General features: G+C 43.2%; 1 protein-coding gene and 2 pseudogenes across 2 annotated transcripts in view; 2 read left to right on the top strand and 1 right to left on the bottom strand.

Moving 5' to 3' along the window:
* HTR7 (5-hydroxytryptamine receptor 7) overlaps positions 1-18,721 on the top strand; it is a 77,947-nt gene that overhangs the window by 39,524 nt on the left and 19,702 nt on the right. The window lies entirely within an intron of this gene.
* On the top strand, positions 6,367-17,754 carry LOC118988007 (40S ribosomal protein SA-like; annotated as a pseudogene).
* Positions 10,738-10,882, bottom strand: LOC118988031 (uncharacterized; annotated as a pseudogene).

Raw genomic sequence — 18,721 nt, 5'->3', positions numbered from 1 at the left:
GGAGGTTCTGTTGTCTGGTTCTGCAGATGGGGCCCAGAGGCTCCAGGAGATGAAGAGACCTGCTCTCAGGCCTTTCACCTACTGAGGGTTAGAACAGGGTCAGATCCAGGCTGTTTCTCCCAGAGGCTGTGCCCAGAACCCTAGTGAGTGAGCTTCAGAGAAAGAACAACATGGAGATTTTTAGTATGTGGTACAAGGGGCTATTAATAGATCTTTTCAGAGTCTTTTGTGATGAATTTTAAGATAATAAAAGAATTTTAAGGGTGAGATGGTTATATTTCCTGAGATGGTTGGCAACATGATTAGATAGTTTTGCATATGGGGTATTTTATGACTGATAGTATATAAAATGTTATACTACTTCATGTCATCTGTGTAATAGGGCTTGTCTTAGTGAGAATGTAACTAATCTCCATCTTTCTTTGTGGAATTATATTGCACCTGTCAGGAACTAAATTTTCTAAAATCTTGCTTGAAGTTACAGAATTAAAATAGTTATTGCGCAGTGACCTTTCTTCTAAGGGCAGACCTGTTTGGAAAAATTCATGATGAAGCACCATAGCTTAATGGAAAATGAGAGGGGAAAATAAGAGAAAACTCAGGCAGAGGTGAATTGGTGGGGGGCTCCAAAGTCATGATTATTGAAGCAGATGACAAGGAAAGACAGACATGAACCATTCAAATAACGGGGTAAACAAAATATGAGTAAATTTTGACGTCAAATTAAAATCCAGGCTATTTCCAGTATTATTATGGAGGGAGTACGTATTCTAAAAGCCCATCTCATGTAAAACAATATATATCATTTTAATTGCATGACTGATCTGGTGAGTAAGTAAGAAGAATCACACTGGAGAGAAAGCAGGCAGTCAAAGGCTGCTAATTTCTGGTGACCTAGAACCTTGACTCTGAAGGCTGCATTCCAGAGGCACTAAACAAACCCAGGGGTTTTACAATTGCAGAATGAAATGAAAACTGTCACCCAAACCCAGCACCCTTGAAAAGGGTGGGGGGACATGCAAAGGAGTTAGCAGGGAAGTTTGCCTTTCTGACGTTGGGGAGTGCGAAGTCTCCCTTGAGAATATGTAGCCATAAGCAGGCACTCGTGGGGTCTGGGGTTCAACTCGTGAGGCCCAGGGAAAGCAGATAACCTCCTCCCCCTCCTCCTGAATTACAGTTTGTTTTAGAGTGGCCCTAGATTGACAATGCTGCCCAGCCCGGCAAACCGATACAAGCGGTCAGAGGAGAAACATGCCCTTGATACAGGCCTGAGAGAATTCCCACAGTTGAAGTTCTAGTAAGCACGAATTCACAATCTCCAAATCACAAAACTGTGCAGGAAACTGGGCACTACTAGCAAAAACTACACACAGCCCAGTTGGATCTACAGCTTTAGATATAATTATGAAATACTGACCATAAGATACCTATGTTCACTGTGTTTAAAGAAATAAAAGATGGACTCAAAAGTAGGAGCAAGGAACAAAAGCATTAAAAAATGACGAGGCAGATTTGTGGGAGGGATTGGAAAGGGTTCTAAGATAGGTGTTAGACATTCGTATAAGCCTCATATAAAGTATTAGGGAGCCTTAGGAATATGGCCTGGGGCAGGGGGTTAGCTTATTTTGGAGGGTCCTTGTTGAGTCTAGTTGTTTGTTTAAGAACATCATCATAGCTTTTTCATAGAGCCTTTCTTCTAGAAGGATCCAGGCCATCTCATATCTTGAGATACAGGAAAGTGATGGGGTGTGACTCAAGAGAGCTAATTGCTCGAGGAAGTCAGGAATTCCAAAGACTTTTAGAGAGTTGTCGCTTTATCACTGCCATCATCACCATCCTCCCCATTGTCTCCGTTAGCACACACTCTTGCTTCGTGCGTTTCCCTGAACATGTAATGTGGACTATTTAACCTGATTAAATAAGATTTTACTGGGACTTCTGGTCAAGATGGAGGTGTAGGCAGACATGGCTTGCCTCCTCCCACAACCATGTCAAAAAAAACCCAACTAAAATATTAACCAACCATCACTCTGAACTGGCAGATATTGAGTTGAATGGAAGTCCAACAACTGCAACACTAAAGAGACCACATCCATCCAGGTTTGTAGGAGAGGCACGGATGCAGAATGGGCTGGTCTCACATCCACGAGTAGTGGATAAAAATTCAGGAGGGATATCTTGGGAGCGAGGAGTCTCAGCCCCACACCAGGCCCCCCAGCCCAGGGTTTCAGTGCCCTGATGATAGGTCCCTCAAACTTATGGCTGCAAAAAGCAGTGGGGGTTGAGTTGGTGAAAGAAACTTCTGGAGCCCCAAGCAGCTCCTCTTTAACAACCTGTACATAGACTCACCTACATAGACTCAGTCCCTCTGAATTCTCACACCACTGGGGTAGCATCTTGAAAGGTACCAATGACAAACAGGGAGAAACTGAAGTGTCTGGCATCAGGGTGAGCAGAGGCCATTGTCCCATTTCTGAACCCTCTCTCTACAAAGTCTCAGAGCCAATAAGCTTCTGCCATATCTGAGACTCCATCAATATGGCTAACACTGCTTACTCCAGGCTGGAGATCCCCTGAGACTGCCCCACCCAACTTACGTGCCCACCCAAGCTGCTTCTCCATATTAATCGCTGGTCTTGGTTCCTGTTTCACAACTTCCTAAATCCTCTCAAATAAGCAACAGCTGGCCTCAGTGAGTCCCAGACCCAGCACTAGCAACAGCCAGCCTAGATTCACAGCTGGGCTTTCCCTGGGAAGCTCCAAGCCCAGCACAAGTAGCAGCCATCTCAGATTGCTTCACAGCTTAAGCATGGTGGCCCCATATTAAACACAAGTGGGGCTGGCCTTGGCCTGTACCACCCAGGAAACCCAAGGGCCAGCGCACGCAGTGGGCAGCTACAAACTACCTCAGAGCACCACCACCCTGCCCCTGCACAGCTGATCCCCCATGGAAGGCAGAGGGTGGTGGTTAGTGGTCACAGCCAGTCCTTGTAGCTGGCTGGCCTGCATAAATCCTTCCCATTGACCTGTCAATAGCAATGAAGCTCAACTACAAGAGGAGGGTGTACTCAGCCCACACAAAGGATGCACCTCAAGTACCCAGCTTGGGTGATAGGGGAGGCTGTGCCACTGGACCCAAAAGGACACCTATTTAATTAGGCCACACTACCAAGACACAGTGTCAAAGCAGCTCTATCTAATACATAGAAGTGGGGGGCAAAAGAACTAAACAAAATAGACATAAGCAATCTATCAGATGTAGAGTTCAAAACACTGGTTATAAGGATGCTCAAGGAACTTAGGACTTTAACAGCATAAAAAAGATCTAGTCAGAAACAAAGAATTCACTAATTGAAATAAAGAACAATTTACAGTGAAACAACAGTAAAGTGGATGAAGCCGAGAAATAAATCAATTATTTGGAACATAGGCAGCAAACAATAACCAATCAGAACAACAAGAAGAGAAAAGAACCCCCCCCTCCCAAATGAGGATAGTGTAAGCAGCCTCTGGGACAACTTCAAGGGTCCAACATTCACATCATAGGGGTGCAAGAAGGATAAGAGGAGAGAGAAATTGGAAATTCATTTGAAAAAATAATGAAAGAAAACTTCTCTAATTTGGTGAAGGAAATAGACATGTAAGTCCAGGAAGCACAGAGAATCCCAAACAAGATGGACGCAAAGAGGCTCACTCCAAAGACACATCATAATTAAAATGCCAAAGATTAAAGATAAAGAGAGAATCTTAAAAGCAGCAAAAGAAAAAAGAAAAAAAGCTAGTTACCCACAGAAGAATTCCCTTAAGACTGTCAGCTGATTTCTCGAAAGAAACTTTGCAGGCTAGAAGGGACTGGCAAGAAATATTGAAAGTCATGAAAAACAGGGACCTACGGCCAAGATTGCTCTACCCTGGAAAGATATCATTTAGAATTGAAGGGCAGATAAAGAACTTCCCAGAGAAGAAAAAAAACTAAAGGAGTTCACCAAACCATTATTATATGAAATGTTAAAGGGACTTAGTTAAGAAAAAGAAGATCAAAGCATGAACAATAAAATGGCAGTAAATACATACCTATCAACAACTGAATGAGAAAACATGACAAATGAAGCAAATAAGAAGAACAGGGATCGTGGACACAGAGCATTTTGATGGTTGCCAGATGGGAAGGGGTGTAGGGCAACGGGTGAAGAGGTGAGGGGATTAAAAAGTACAAATGGGTAGTTACAGAATAGCCCGGGGGATGTAAAGTCCAGTCCAGGGAATGGAGCAGCCAAGGGATTTTTACACCTGACCCATGGACATGAACAATGGGGTGGGGATGGCCTGAGGGAGTGGGGGGGGGCTGGTGAGGGCAGCAAAGGGGGAAAATCAGGACAGCTGTAATAGTATAATCAATAAAATTAAAAAATGAAAATTCAAAAAAAGATTTATTTCATTTAACCTTTTTGTACATGTGCTGTCGTTAATCCTGTGTGACAAATGAGGTAATAAAGTCTTAGGGAGGTTACATGGTTTATTCAGGCTTGCAAATTAGAAGTTGAGTGTGCATGCAGTCAGCCTGACCTGTGAGCTCACATACCTGAACTTTGGTGGCCCTGGAAGCTGCTCCGTGCTCTCTCGGAGAAATATAGTAGCCAGTGCGGTATCCTGAGGAGTCTGGGGCATTGGATGCATTGTTCCTTGTCCATGGCCATGGGATTAGAGGTGCTGTGGACCCAGGTAGGACAGGAGCCTCTCCAGGGTGAGGGATGGAACATCCCTCCCAATGTCTGTGATGTCTCACTAATGACAGGAATCAGCCTCCCTAGGGGGAACCAGAGTATAGGCAGGAGTCTCTGCCCAGCCTAGAGTACGGCCTCATCCAACCCAAGCAGAAGGTGAGAAAGCCAAGGTCTGGAGCCAAGGGGAGGGTACCCAGCACCAGGAGCTGGGCTGTAATTTTTGAGTTGGGTACAGGTTATGGCTTGATGCTGCCTGCCCTCACTGTGGCCGCGGGCGAGTGGACACCGGAACAGTATCGTGATCAAAGAATAGCACAGGCAGTGCTTTTCCCACCTAAATCCTATTTTTGATGCAGAAAATCGTATATATGAATATTTCTTTAAGTTGATGGGGAGGGACCATCATTCTGATTCTCTGCCTATGAGATAATAAGAGGTTCGTTATATAACAAGACACGACATTTGAAATAAGATTTTTTGTCTGGCAGAAGCACGCATAGTATATTCCAGGGAAAGTAAGTAACTTACTTGATGAATTCTTATCTTGAGTGAAAAGATTAATAGTTGCACTGTGTTGACCATACATTATTCTTCTGGTGTCTTCTTTAATTGTCTGTGGTGTGTGAATTCAGTTTTCTCATTGTTTCGAGAGGAGAATGTTTAGGGACTGTTTTCCTTTAGAAAAACACATTTAAAAGTGACATTCCAAAAAGTTGTGGTTCATCACATTTTTGCTGTGGGTCATATATTGCTTTTTAATATATATAAAAATAAAAACTTTCAAAATTTTAAATTTTAAACTACATATGTCGTAGATGCAAACACTTATCCGTTGTAAGGGAGCTTTGTTTGTCTGTATTTTCTTCCTCAAACCAAAACAGCTTTTGGGAGGGGTAGAAAATTAAGACACATTGAATCCTGTGATGGTCTAGGCACTGGGCTGTGTCTGTCTCTTGCTGGGACAAAACAAAACACCACTTCCCATAGTCCAGTTGAATTTTTCATCTTAGCTGATGTACGAATGTAGGCAGTTTGATTTCTGTTGTTTTTGACTGTGGACCTGGGCACCGAACGGGGGTCTGTTCCATTTCCCTGTGGTGTGGAGTCTCTCACTGGTCTTTGGTGCTCCCTGGGCTGCTATGTGTTTATTCATGTAATCATGTATCACACATATTTATGAGTTCCAGACCATGTCCTGCAGGCTGAACTCCATTCTTAAGTTTTAAAAAGACAACTACTACGCCTTCAGAACTGTAATTTTGTGAGACAGGCAAATAATAACCTGATCATGACAAGTGTAATGGTATCAACAGAGTGACTTAGCTTGGATATAGAGCCAGAGGGTGAGGAATAGCTGATTGGAATAGAATATAACCCGGATAATCCTAAGGAGAGAGGCCACGCAGAGGAGCTAACATGTGGAGGTGAAAGCTGACGTGGAACGGATGGCAGGTATTTGTGTCGTTCACCAATATTTCCATCTGGACGGGTGGTGGGCCGGTTAACTTCCCTGTCCCACTGTGGTTAGTCAAAACTACGTAATACACTCGAGTCGGTGGAACGTGAGTGAAAGGGACAGTATTCTCTCTGGGGAGGAACATTCCTCTGTGGCGTGGGGACTCCAGAGCCGTCTTCCCTCGCGATGGGGATGGTGGAAGCGTGCCTTGACACACAGATACACTGCTTAGCCATCACTAAGGGCGAGAGCCGGCCTGAAGCCTTTCCTGGGCTCATACAAGTTGTAATGAGTGAAACATAGACATGTGTTGTGATCTTGGAGTTGTTTTGGATCAGCATATACCCCAGCTTTTAAAAAACCAATACAGTATGTGGGGAACAAAGGGCAGGTAGAGGGAGGGAGTGGCCTGCAGTGAAGTGGGGGCAAAAGGCAGGTGTAGGTCCTGGGGGCCTGTCTGTCTCTTGTTGTTTCCTAACTGGGATAAAACTCCAATTGCTTCCCACCACCACAGCAGATTTTGTTTCTTAGCAGGTTTAGAAACGTAGAGAGTTTTGTTTAGTCACTTCTGGTGTTGTCCTTCTTCCTCTCTCTGTCCTGATGCTTCTCTTTTCTAGCACTCTCTGCTCCAAAGGTGAAAAAGGAGGGAGAGAGCATACCCGTGCTGCGACTCTTTTTTTTTAATTTATTGATTTTAGAGAGAGGGGAGGAGGAGAGAGAGAGAGAGAAACATTGTTGTTCTACTTATTCATGCATTCACTGGTTGATTTTTGTATGTGCCCTAACTGGGGATGGAACCTGCAGCCTTGGCATACCTGGACAATGCTCCAACCAGCTGAGCTACCTGACCAGGGCCAGTGCTGGAATTCTTTCTTAAAATCTTCAAGAGGCACACACAATTCCTCAGGGACTACACTTGGAGGCCATGCAAGAAAACAGCACCAGGAGGTGCATTTCTAAAATCCTCCCTTGCACAGGCCCTTTGCCAGTGTTCACAGCCAGAATCAGGGCAGCGACTGTCTTGCTTCCAGGTGGCTGACTCCCCTGGTCAGCACACTGTGTGGAAGGTTAGGGGTACCTGATCTCCTCTCTGATAGGGGGGCTAACATCAGCTCAGGGGTCACCCAGGAACAAGGCATAAGGTAAAGGCCAGGGTGCTCAAGGCTAGAGGGGGAATGTTTGGAAGTCTGGAGGGATATTGGAGTCAAAACTTGAACTTGAAAATCAAGTTCAGAATTGAGTTAGGAGAGGCAGGTAGAAGATGACCACATGGACAATGTCTGTCCTGGTGTGAAGCCACAGTGGAAGCAACAGGAAAGCCCAGTGCAGGAGGCAGTGGGTGTGGACAAGTGGGAAGTGGTCTGGGTTAATGCAGAGGTGGAGAGAGAGGGTCAGTATCAGGGTAGTTTTTGTGAGGGGCCCCAGCTCAGTTAAAGGAGCCATGTTTGAGCAGCCATACAGTGAAACTTTTCCCCAGTTTATTACAGTCCCTGTTTTAGGATTATCCAGAGCCTCAGCATGTCCAGTGGTCTACCCTGCTAACTGAAATGGATAGTGTGGGGAGAGTCATCGTCGTTGTCCTTTGGGATCCATGTTTCAGCTAGTTAGAGTCAAGTTTAGAGGAAAAGACAATAGGAAATTGTACCCTTGAGAATTTTTCTTTTTTTTAAAATATAGTTTATTGATTATACCATTACAGTTGTTCTATTCCCCCCTTCATTCCCCTCCACCCGCACACTCCCTCCCCCACCCTTCTCCCCCCTTAGTTTATAACCACGTGTCTCAACTTCTTTAGATTCTATATTTCCCCCACTATTCTCGCCCTCCCCCATAGGGTAGGGAATGACAGATAAATCAACTATATTGATTTATTTTTTTGATGTTTTTATTTTATTTTTTTATAAATATAGTTTATTTTATAAAAACACCAAAAAAATAAATCAATATAGTTTATTGATTATACCATTACAGTTGTTCTATTCCCCCCTTCATTCCCCTCCACCCGCACACTCCCTCCCCCACCCTTCTCCCCCCTTAGTTTATAACCATGTGTCTCAACTTCTTTAGATTCTATATTTCCCCCACTATTCTCGCCCTCCCCCCTATCTATTTTCTACCTACCATCTATGCTATTTTCTGTGCCTTCTCCCCCCTTCTCCCCCTCCCACCCCCCTGTTTCTAACCCTCCATGTGTTCTTCATTTCTATGGTTCCACTCCTGATCTAGCTGTCCTCTTGGTTTGCTTTTGTTTTAGGTGTGGTTGTTAATAACTGTGTGTTTGCTGTCCTTTCACTGTTGATATTTTTCTCATCTCTTTCTTATATAAGTCCCTTTAGCATTTCATATAATAAGGGCTTGGTGATGATGAACTCCTTGAACTTGACCTTATCTGAGAAGCACTTTATCTGTCCTTCCATTCTAAATGAAAGTTTTGCTGGATAAAGCAATCTTGGCTGTAGGTCTTTGGATTTCATGACTTGGAATACTTCTTTCCAGCCCCTTCTTGCCTGTAAGGTCTCTTTTGAGAAATCCGCTGACAGTCTGATGGGTACTCCTTTGTAGGTGACTGTCCCCTTATCCCTTGCTGCTTCTAGGATTCTCTCCTTCATTTTAGTCTTGGCTAATGTAATTATGATGTGCCTTGGTGTGTTCCTTCTTGGGTCCAACTTCTTTGGCACTCTCTGAGCTTCCTGGATTTCCTGGAAGTCTATTTCCTTTGCCAGACTGGGGAAGTTCTCCTTTATTATTTGTTCAAATACGTTTTCCACTCGTGGCTGTTTCTTTCCCCCTTCTGGTACCCCTATAATCCGGATGTTGGAACATTTAAAGATGTCCTGGAGGTTCCTAAGCCTCTCCTCATTTTTTTGAATTCTTGTTTCTTTACTATTTTCTGGTTGGATGTTTCGTTCTTCCTTCTGGTCCACTCCCTTGATTTGAGTCCCATTTTCCTTTCCATCACTATTGGTTTCCTGGACATCTCCCTTCATTTCAATTAGTTTAGCCTTCATATGTTCCTCTAATTTGTGACTAAGTTCCTCTAATTTGTGACTGTACTCTACCAATTCTGTGAGCATCCTGATAAATAGTGTTTTAAATTGGGCTTCTGAGAGCCTGGCAATCTGTTGGTCGCTTAGAGTTATTGGCTCTGGGACTTTGAGTTCCTCTTGCGCCATCTTTTGGGCTGTTCGTGCCTGTTAAGTAGCAGGAACAGAGCCCTAGGTTTTCACCAGAGCAGGGCAACTCAGTTGCTGGGTTGTGATGTTGTATGTGGGGGCGGGGTCAAAGAGGGACAGTGGCTTCCCTCCGGCGCCCGCCTCCGCGGCCCCCACCAACACCGCATCCACCACCGTCACCTGGGCCACACGCCCCGCTCCACTGCACGAGAGTGTGCCACTGCTGTCAGCCCTCCACCACTGGGTTCGCCCCCTGAGGCCTGTGTGGTCCGTCTCACTGCGCGCGAATGTGCGACCTTGGTCAGTCTGCCCCGCACCCCGACTAGGTCTGGGCTGCCTGCGCTCCTAGGTCTGTCCTTCCCGACCCTGCTCCGCTGCTGGCTCTGCCTCTCTTACCGTCCCCGTTGAACGGTTCGTAGCTGTCGGTCTTCCGTATAATTCGGTTTTCTGGTCTCTGGGTGTGTCTTAGTTCTCCAAAACTTTTGTTGTAACCAAACTTGGTTGTGGGAGAAGGCACAGTGTTTCCACCTATGCCTCCATCTTGGCGGAAGTCGAGAATTTTTCAATGTTGACTGAGGAGCAAGAGATGGAGAGGCATGTGTGATTTGGGGGTGGTGGGTGGGGAGGTGGCGTTGTCATTGTTGACACCAGTTGTGTGCTCTTGTACTGATCCTATCTACATCTCACCTCCCATAGGACAGGGAGTTCAGGAGCCAACTCCCTCTCTCCCTTAATTGTGCTAGAACTCCCTCTGCACAGCTGCTGGTTGCCTCTTCCATGCTTCCACTGTTCTTTGTTCACGGGCTCTGAGTTTGTTTAGGTTGGCACTGCTTCTCCAGTTGAAATTCGTGCCTCCCAGCCTCTCTGGGCACAGTGGCGGTCGAATTACACGGTCCTGGTCAATGAGATTCAGATGAAAGTTCTTGGGGGCAGCTCCTGGACAGTCCTTAAAAGTAGACAGATTTGCTTGGCTTTATTTTTGGCCTTTTGACCTTGTTTCCTGTCCCCTTGCGTGGAACATGGATGGGGCACCTTTTTTGGTAGGAACCGTATTAAGGCCACTTCAGGTCTGTTTAGAATGGTAATTTAGAAGGCAAGGGTTCCCTGAGGTGGTGGAGTCACACCGTACCTGTTTGGAACTCCTGACCTCCAGAGGAAAACAAATTCATATTTGGTGAGGTCACTTTGGTGAGGCCATTATATTCAGCCGGAAGCATTCCTAATGGGTACACCCTCACTTACTCTGTAAAATAATCATTGTTCACATTTGGCAGGCCATCGTGGTTTCTGGCCAGACCTCAGCTAAACTAAGACCTTACATAATTGGATTTTCTTTCTTTATATCTCTATACATGGATGGCTATTATTCAGAATAAGAACACCGAGGCTGTACAACTTCTGGAATCATCAAAGGAAATTCTGTTGTAGTCAGTAGACTTTTCTCATGCAGGTGAAAATCTGCCGTATGTATTTTAAACTGATAAGAACAGACACTACACTTGACCTTGGCCAAAAGGCTGAGAAGTGGTGCCTTATATATTCTAGAAAGGATTTTCACGAAAAGAACACCCAATGACTTTAGAATTCAGTTTTTAGAAAGTCTTATTTCCTAAGTATTCTGGTTCATCAGCATTCTTAGATCTTAAAATTTAATTTTAACCTAAGTGTTGATTTTAAATTAAAAAACAAAGTTATTTTCTTTGAACCAATGTGAAGTGTGAGGTGTGAGGTTTATGAAATTACTTAAATGACTAAATCAAATTTAGATGATAAACTTAAGAGAAAGAAAATAGTTGTGCTTCACATCTTTTCTAAGGTTGGTAGAATCTATCCAGTTAATTAAAGAATGTAGAGATTTCCAACTGTCTGCTTTTTCAAGTAAGTATCCTGAACTAGAGCTGACCAGTGTACACATGTGTGTGTTTTTAAATTAAAACATTTGAAAATAGATGTTAATATAAAGAGAAAATAGAACCCTGGCTATTGTGGCTCAGTGGGTAGAGTGCCAGAACTAAAGGGTCACGGGTTTGATTCCTAGTCAGGGCACATACCTGGGTTGTGGACCAGGTCTGGCGTGGCCACGCCTGAGAGGCAAACACACATCAATGCTTCTCTCCCTGTCTTTCTCCCTCCCTTCCCCGTTCTCTAAAAATAAATAAATAAAATCTTCAAAAAGAAAAGTAGTGTGAGACAGTGGCCACCAACAGATCTGAATGACGCTGAATATTAAAGTTAGTCAACCTTTTATAATTAAAATATCCATGAATTTAAGTCTTCAAATACTTTAAAAGCATGAAATAACGAAAGGGACACTTTGAAAGGAGTAACAAACAGGTGGAAACAGGGGTCCCAAACTTTCAGGTCCAGTAGGGTAGCCAGCGGCCACGCGTGGCTATTGTGCACTTGCATGTGGTCAGGGAAGGTTGTGCTGCGAGTCTGGAATGTACGTTAGATTTCAAAGGCTTCGTACGGGGAAAAGATTGTAGACTACCTCATTAAGGTTTTATATTGTTACATGTGGAAATGATAATATTGAGGATATACGGGTTAATATATTATTAAAATTAAGTTTATCTCTCTATTTTACCTTTTTTTTACTATAAACTTTAAGTTACACATGTGGCTCACATTATATTTCTTATGGACAGCTGGTCTAAAACAAGCAAGGTAAACAGACTTGAAATAAAGAAAGCTAGTGAATAGAAACTATTGTTCATGTAAATGAGGCAAAAATGAAACTGAAGAGCTGTCAGAGATTCTTTAAAAACCTGCTTCCTGGCATCAGGCCTCCAGTAGGGCAGCCCCAGTGAGCATTACAAAGTACAAGTCAGGCCCCGCCTCTCTCCGCTCAGCCCTCCAGGCTTCGCATCTCACCTAGAGTGAAGTCCAAGACCCCCCCCCCCCCCCCCCCCATGGCCTGCCNGCCCCCCCCCCCCCCGCCCCCCATGGCCTGCCAGGCCCCCTAAGGTTTGGATCCTGACCACTGGCAAATCTCTCACTTACATCTTCCTTCTCACTCAGTCCCATGCTAGCCACTCTGGCCCTTGTGCTGGTTTTTGAACTTGGCCATGTGCTCTCAGGGCCTTTCGTGGAGGACTCGCTTTCTTTGGATCCTCGTGTGGCTCACTGCCTCGGTTCCCCTGGGCACTGCTCAGGTCAGCCTCCTCTCAACTTACTGTCTCATCTCGCCCTGCTGGGCCCTCCGCACTCTCTGTCCCTGTACCCGTTTTAACTCGTCTACACAGTACCTTACACTGCCTGAAAAACCCTGTATGTTGCCTTGCCTTCATCATCACTGCGTCTTCATTGCCTGGAACAGGAGCGGGACACAGGGGACCCTCAATAAATATTTGTCAAACAAATACATGAATGAAATAATTTTATTGAACTTACTTGTTTCTTTGTGAAATTGATATTTACTTTTTTCCATCACTGTTTGTCCTCCTTATACCCTCTTCCACATCTACCGGTTCCCTCTCCCCAGAAATAATTTTAAGTGAAGCTAGCAAAAAGGGGGGGGGGGAAAGAGTCTGGAAAGAAAAACACCAAAGTATTAATAAGCTCTATCTCTGAGTGATGAGACTAGGAATGATTTTCATTTTTTCCTGCTACCCCCCAGCACACCCCCTTTCCTTCCTTGTGCGAAGAGCCACATCGCTGCGTCGGGCACTCCCTGTGCTGCACACAGTCATGTTCCAGCCACCTACTCATGGTTGCCTCCTGCTTCTGCCTGCCGTTGGTTTAGGAATAGGTGTGTGATGTATTTCTTGCTGGTGAGCTGTGAACAGAGGGCTGCTGAGAGAGGCAGCTGGGAAAGGTTTCATTGCTTAAAAGAGACGCTTATAAAAAAAACAGTTTGTCAGCGTTCTGCTGGATATGGTTTATGTGAGATGCTTGGAACATCCATGGAGCTGCTGGGTTTGAACACTGAGGCTTGCAGAGTGAAAAAAAAGGGGGAGGGGGAAACTCAGTCCCTGATGGTGTTGTTGGGCTACCAAATCAACTATCTCAGAGCTGTCCTACTTTGCAACTTCCTGTTTCGGGAGATAAGAAATCATTCTCATTGCTAAGGCCATTTCGAGCTGTGTTTTCTGAAAATTTTTCTAGCTTAATGTATCTAACTGATACTATGTTATAACAAAATTCAGGTGAGGCAGCCACCAAATTATAAACCTGTCAGACAGAAGTACAGAAATCATAGAAATGCCATTACAGAATGATATTTCCCAAAGGAATGGGCTAGGGACACAATTGGCACAAAATGAGTGCTTGGTGCTTGAGGGAAGAACAACTCCAATAAAAAAGAAATACCTTGAATGATCAATGTAATTATATAAACTTGAATTTTCAATGTACACAGAAAAGTAGAAAAATGACTCCCCTTTTCATGTACTCTATGCCAATTCAGACATATTTGTAGTCCTGAATCTAATTCTGTAGTCACGTTATAAGATTACCCACAGATTCTACTGAAAACAAGGAAGATTCCTGGAACAATTATTATTAATTTTTTGCCCATAATTGTCTGGTGACCTGATTTTCATCTAGGGAACTGTCTCAACCCCTATTGTTTCTCCATCTATCTTGGGTGGGGAGGATGCCAGTCTAGTCTCGGGTGTCTCGGGTGAAAAGGCCATTTCTTCCTGGTCTGCATAATTGTTTCAGGGATGGGTGTGTGAACCAATTAGCGCAAATAAAATGCATTAAGACCTTTATCTGAGTTTGCTGAGAGAGAGCAAACACTTTTGAATCAGGTTGAACCTTGTGAAATGTAACTCTGGAGTTGTTGGCAGTCTTATTGCCATACATTGAGCTTGAGAATGAAGCCGTGTTGATGAGTATAGAGATGAGTGTTGAAGGGAACCTAGATTCTGATGATATCATTTGAACCCCTGGATCAAGACATTCCTGAAGCATAACCTCAACTTTTTTTATTCACAAGATATTACATTTGCCTTTTTGCTTGCTCTTGTTTGAGCTCAGGGTTGTGTCATCTCCAATGGAAATAACCTAATTGAATAGAAGATGTGAAAGGGTTATAAATGTCGACTTAAATAGTTGTCACATGTCAATATCTCTGAAGTATGACACCCATGGAAGGAAATCCATTAAAATGCACATTGGTATTCAACATGATGTAGAACTTTTAAACACTTGGTGTTGGAGGAGATCATCGAGAAGATGTGACCACCACTTGACCCAGTCGAGGGCTGGACCCCAACAATCAGACACTCCCACCCCACCCTTGTCTTTGGAATGTGTGCTCTGCTGGTCTTCCCCACTCCCAGAAGCTTCCCCAAGGACACAGTCAAGAGACAGTAATGTGGTAATGAAGCTATCCGGACAGGTGCATGACTAAACCCAGTAAAGGCCCCCTGTGCCTGGAACTGAAAACCCAGTTAAGGCCTCTACATAAACTTTTAAGATTCTGCCAGGTGGGTGTAGAAATCTACTTATCTTCCATCCACCCAAGATGAGTTCGTAACTAAATTTCCTTGCTTATTAATCTCGTCACCTACCTGTGTTTAGTGGTCTGCCTTTTCTACAGTCTCTCCCTGTCTCCTGAGCGTGGGGGTGATCTCAGATTATGCCCCGGAAGCTCCCGAGGGGGTTGTGAACCAACATGGGACTGTCAGCAATGTGGCTGCCTGCTTGAAGCCTCTGTGACTTCCCTGTTAATGTGCGAGTTTAACCAAAAGTGGGAGGTGCTTTAAATGGGGATTTCTGTATTGAGTCAGAGTCAAGGCTTCTAAACTTTTTCAACTACTCTTTCTTTTTAAAACAATAATTAGTTCACTCTTTACAGCATAGTGGTTAGACATTTATATAATTTATGAAGTAATCCCCTCCATTAAGTCTAGTACCAACTCATACCTAGTTATTTCAATATTATTGACTGCATTTCCCATGCTGTTTTTACATTCCTGTGACTATTCTATAATTATCTATTTGTATTTTTTAATTCCTTCACCTTTTTTACCCAGTGCCTCCCACCCCCTTCTGGCAACCATCAGTTCTTTGTATCTGTGAGTTTGTTTCTTTGTTTTGTTTGTTATTGCACACATAAGTAAAATTATATAGCATTTGTTCTTTTCTGTCTGACTTATTTCACTTACCCTCTAGGCCCCTGCAGCAAATGGGAAAGTATATGCATCCATGCGTTCACTGCAGCGTTATTTACAACAGCCAATATATGGAATCAACTACACTTCCAATAGTTCTCCAACATAAATGGAAAACAGGGGTTAGACAAGAGCTTGTGTATGGACGTGTTTTGTAAGATTAAGTAGAAGAGCGTGTACAGGTTAAGAGGAGACTCTGGAGTCAGGAAAACCCGTGTTTGAGCCCAGTTTTGGACTGTATTAGCTAGGTGACATCAAGAGAATAGGTTAACCTCTCTGATCTTCAGTTTCCTCATTTGTAAAGTGGGCGTGGTACCTACTGTATAGGGTTGTAAAGACTGAATGCAATGCTGCATGTAAGTATTTATCACAGAGCCTGGCATGCTGTATGCTCAGTAAATGTTAGCTAGTGTTATTCAAATGCTGTATGAAAATGTGAGGCAGAATTCTTTTTGCTCATCCTGTTCTTTTAGCACAGTTATTCCAGAGCAAAAGGAAAAATATATTTGCCGTATTTCATTATACCTGTGGGTAGACATGTGTATAAAAGAAATACAACTTCCTCCCATACAAGTAGAAAGTAAATTTTGTCAGCTACAATTTTAATTCTAGAAGATTTTTGACTTAGTAAAAGATATGTAAAAGGGGGCTAGGGGAAAAGGCGAAGGATAGAAACAGCCTCTGGACTCCAGCTGTGATGGATTTTTAATGGCCAAAGGGGAGGCAAAGAAGAATAATCTCCATCTCCTATGGATACAGTTTGTGTTTCCCGGAAGAAGGGAAGACGTCTAAGTCATGGGACTCTACGATTAATGGCTTATGTAGGCGACTACTACTGAATATTGTTTTAAACTAGTAGAATAGTGGCATTTTCAAAGAAAAACTTTAAAAGAATATGAGAATAAAGGATTAGAATGAAAGAACAGGATAAATAACCAGCAAAATACCTGATGCCTAATTGCTTGTTAAAGTATTAAAAAGATAAGAATAAAAATTATGCTGTTGCGATGTTGGGTTTTGTTTTTAGGAATTTGTTTTAATGCTGTCTGAATTGAGGAGATTATTTAGTTATTTTATGGTAATTCTGTTGTCAGTTTTCAATTGGGATGTCTTCCAAAATATTGATTTTTTTATGTGATGACTTCTAATTCTACCAAAAAGCTTTTGAAAAAATTCTTTGTTTTATGTTTTAATTTACTTTGAAAGTTTTCTCTTTACATATTTTCTTTTTCTTTTCATTTCTTTCCTCTTTTAATCTTTTTCATTTCACTCGATAAAGGAGATTTTAATTTCATTTAAAGAACTAACTCTTGGTATTTGTTATATTTTGCCAACTGTTTCTGCTGGTAATGTTTTACTTTTGCTTTGGCTTTTGGAGTCTAATTTTTAAAATTCCTTTTCTAATTTGGAACATATTTTATCATCTGTTTTCTAAACGTAAAAGTCCTCTTGTTCATTTGTTCTCATAGTTATTTTAAAATATATATTTGGTCTTTTCCATGCTGTCCAGAGAGGGGCCCATTTGGCTCCCATGTAACTTAAAGGGAATTTTCACAGTGGCTGGAGTCCTTGAGCCGCTGCAGACGAGCAGGGAGTGTCCTCAGATTCCTTGCCTCAGAAACCCACTTAGCTGGCACCAGCCGAGACTCTGAAAAGGAACAGCACCTCTAAAAAGGAAACCGGATGACATCTACATCATGAATCTGAAGAGAACCTGGGAGGAGCTTCTGCTGGCAGCTCGGGTCATTGAAAGCCTGGCTGATGTCAGGGTCATATTGTCCAGGAATCCTGGCCAGCAAGCCGTGCTGAAGTTTGCTGTCACTGCTATTGCTGGTCACTTCACTCCTGGAACCTTCACTGACCAGATCCAGGCAGCCCGAGACATCTGGTGGTTACCGATCCCAGGGTTGACCAGCCTCTCTCAGAGGTGTCTTATGTTAGCAACTTGCCCACCACTGCTCTGTGTAACACAAACTGCCCTCTGTACTATACTGACATTGCTATCTCTTGCAACAAAGGGGCTCCCTCAGTGGGTCTGCCATAGTGGATGCTGGCCCTGGAAGTTCTGCGCATGTGCGGCACCATCTCCTATGAGCACCTGTGGGAGTTGATACCCGATCTCTACTCCTACAGAGATCCCAAAGAGATTGCTGAAATGTCGGTGACCAAGGAGGCATTTCAGGGTAAATGGACCACTCCAGCTCCTGAGTTCACTGCTGCTCAGCCTGAGGCCGCAGACTGGTCTGTAGGTGCAGGTGTCGTCTATGCCTGTCCAGTAGCATCCTCGTGAACGCTGGCCTGAAGCCTGCACTGTGCAGGCCACGGAATGGGCAGGAACAGCCACTGAGTGGCCTTAAGCTGTTCTTCTGCAAACTCTTAAACAGAATGGAAATATGGTTGATAAAAAAACAATTTCTAAAAAATAAATTAAAAAGTATATAGTTAGTTATAGTTAGCTATAAAGTCTAAAGCTTATGTTTAAAACTTTAAACCAGAAAATGTGTTTTGGTAGGTATATACCAAATGATTTATATCTGACTCTGTTTCAGTGGAAATATATGAACATTTGTGGCAGTACTAGATCAGACAAGCAATTTAGTTCAGAGAGAAAACACATTGAAATTGTGCATATATATGCATATATAATATGCATTTCAAGATTAAATATGTTTTCTAGTTGATTGCTTTGGAAGAAGAATAATAGAAATGGGAACATTAATGAACAATTATCAACAGTAATGAATAACAAAGAGAAGATAATTTTAATTCATAACTTTCCATACAATTCACCAGAGAAAAGGAAACAGTGTTATCAAAGTATTAAATATGGAGGCAAATGTCTTACCCAAGCTAGAGGTGCCCTATTTGAATGTACTTTTCAAAACCTTGAATACTGATGGGTTTAGACTGCTATGCATAATATTCTTAAAGTAGAAGTAAAGCTATCTTACTTTACATTTTAAACAGATTAAATCCAAATAGTGTAGCAACTTGAGGTGCATTGAGGAAACTTGTTTTCTTGTCTCTTCTGCAAGGATGGCTCAGGGACCATTTCCCCTACCCTAGCAAGTGCGTGATTTTTGTGAACTAGGCCCTGGGCTCCAGTTAATGGGAGTATTCTCAGCTAACGGGATGAAGCATCAGTTCTGTGCTCTGTGTCAGTGGGACCTTCAGTGGCTGAGCACCAGCCTTGGCCAACAACATCCTTCCTTTTCCTCAAATGGCAGCCAAGGGCCGGGTAGACCC

This window comes from Sturnira hondurensis, unplaced genomic scaffold, assembly GCF_014824575.4.
Source record: "Sturnira hondurensis isolate 20B ecotype Veracruz unplaced genomic scaffold, ASM1482457v3 Scaffold0005563, whole genome shotgun sequence".
In the NCBI taxonomy this organism is placed as follows: domain Eukaryota; kingdom Metazoa; phylum Chordata; class Mammalia; order Chiroptera; family Phyllostomidae; genus Sturnira; species Sturnira hondurensis.
The sequence above is the reverse complement of the archived record's forward strand: the minus strand, read 5'-3'. Positions and strand labels throughout refer to the sequence as shown.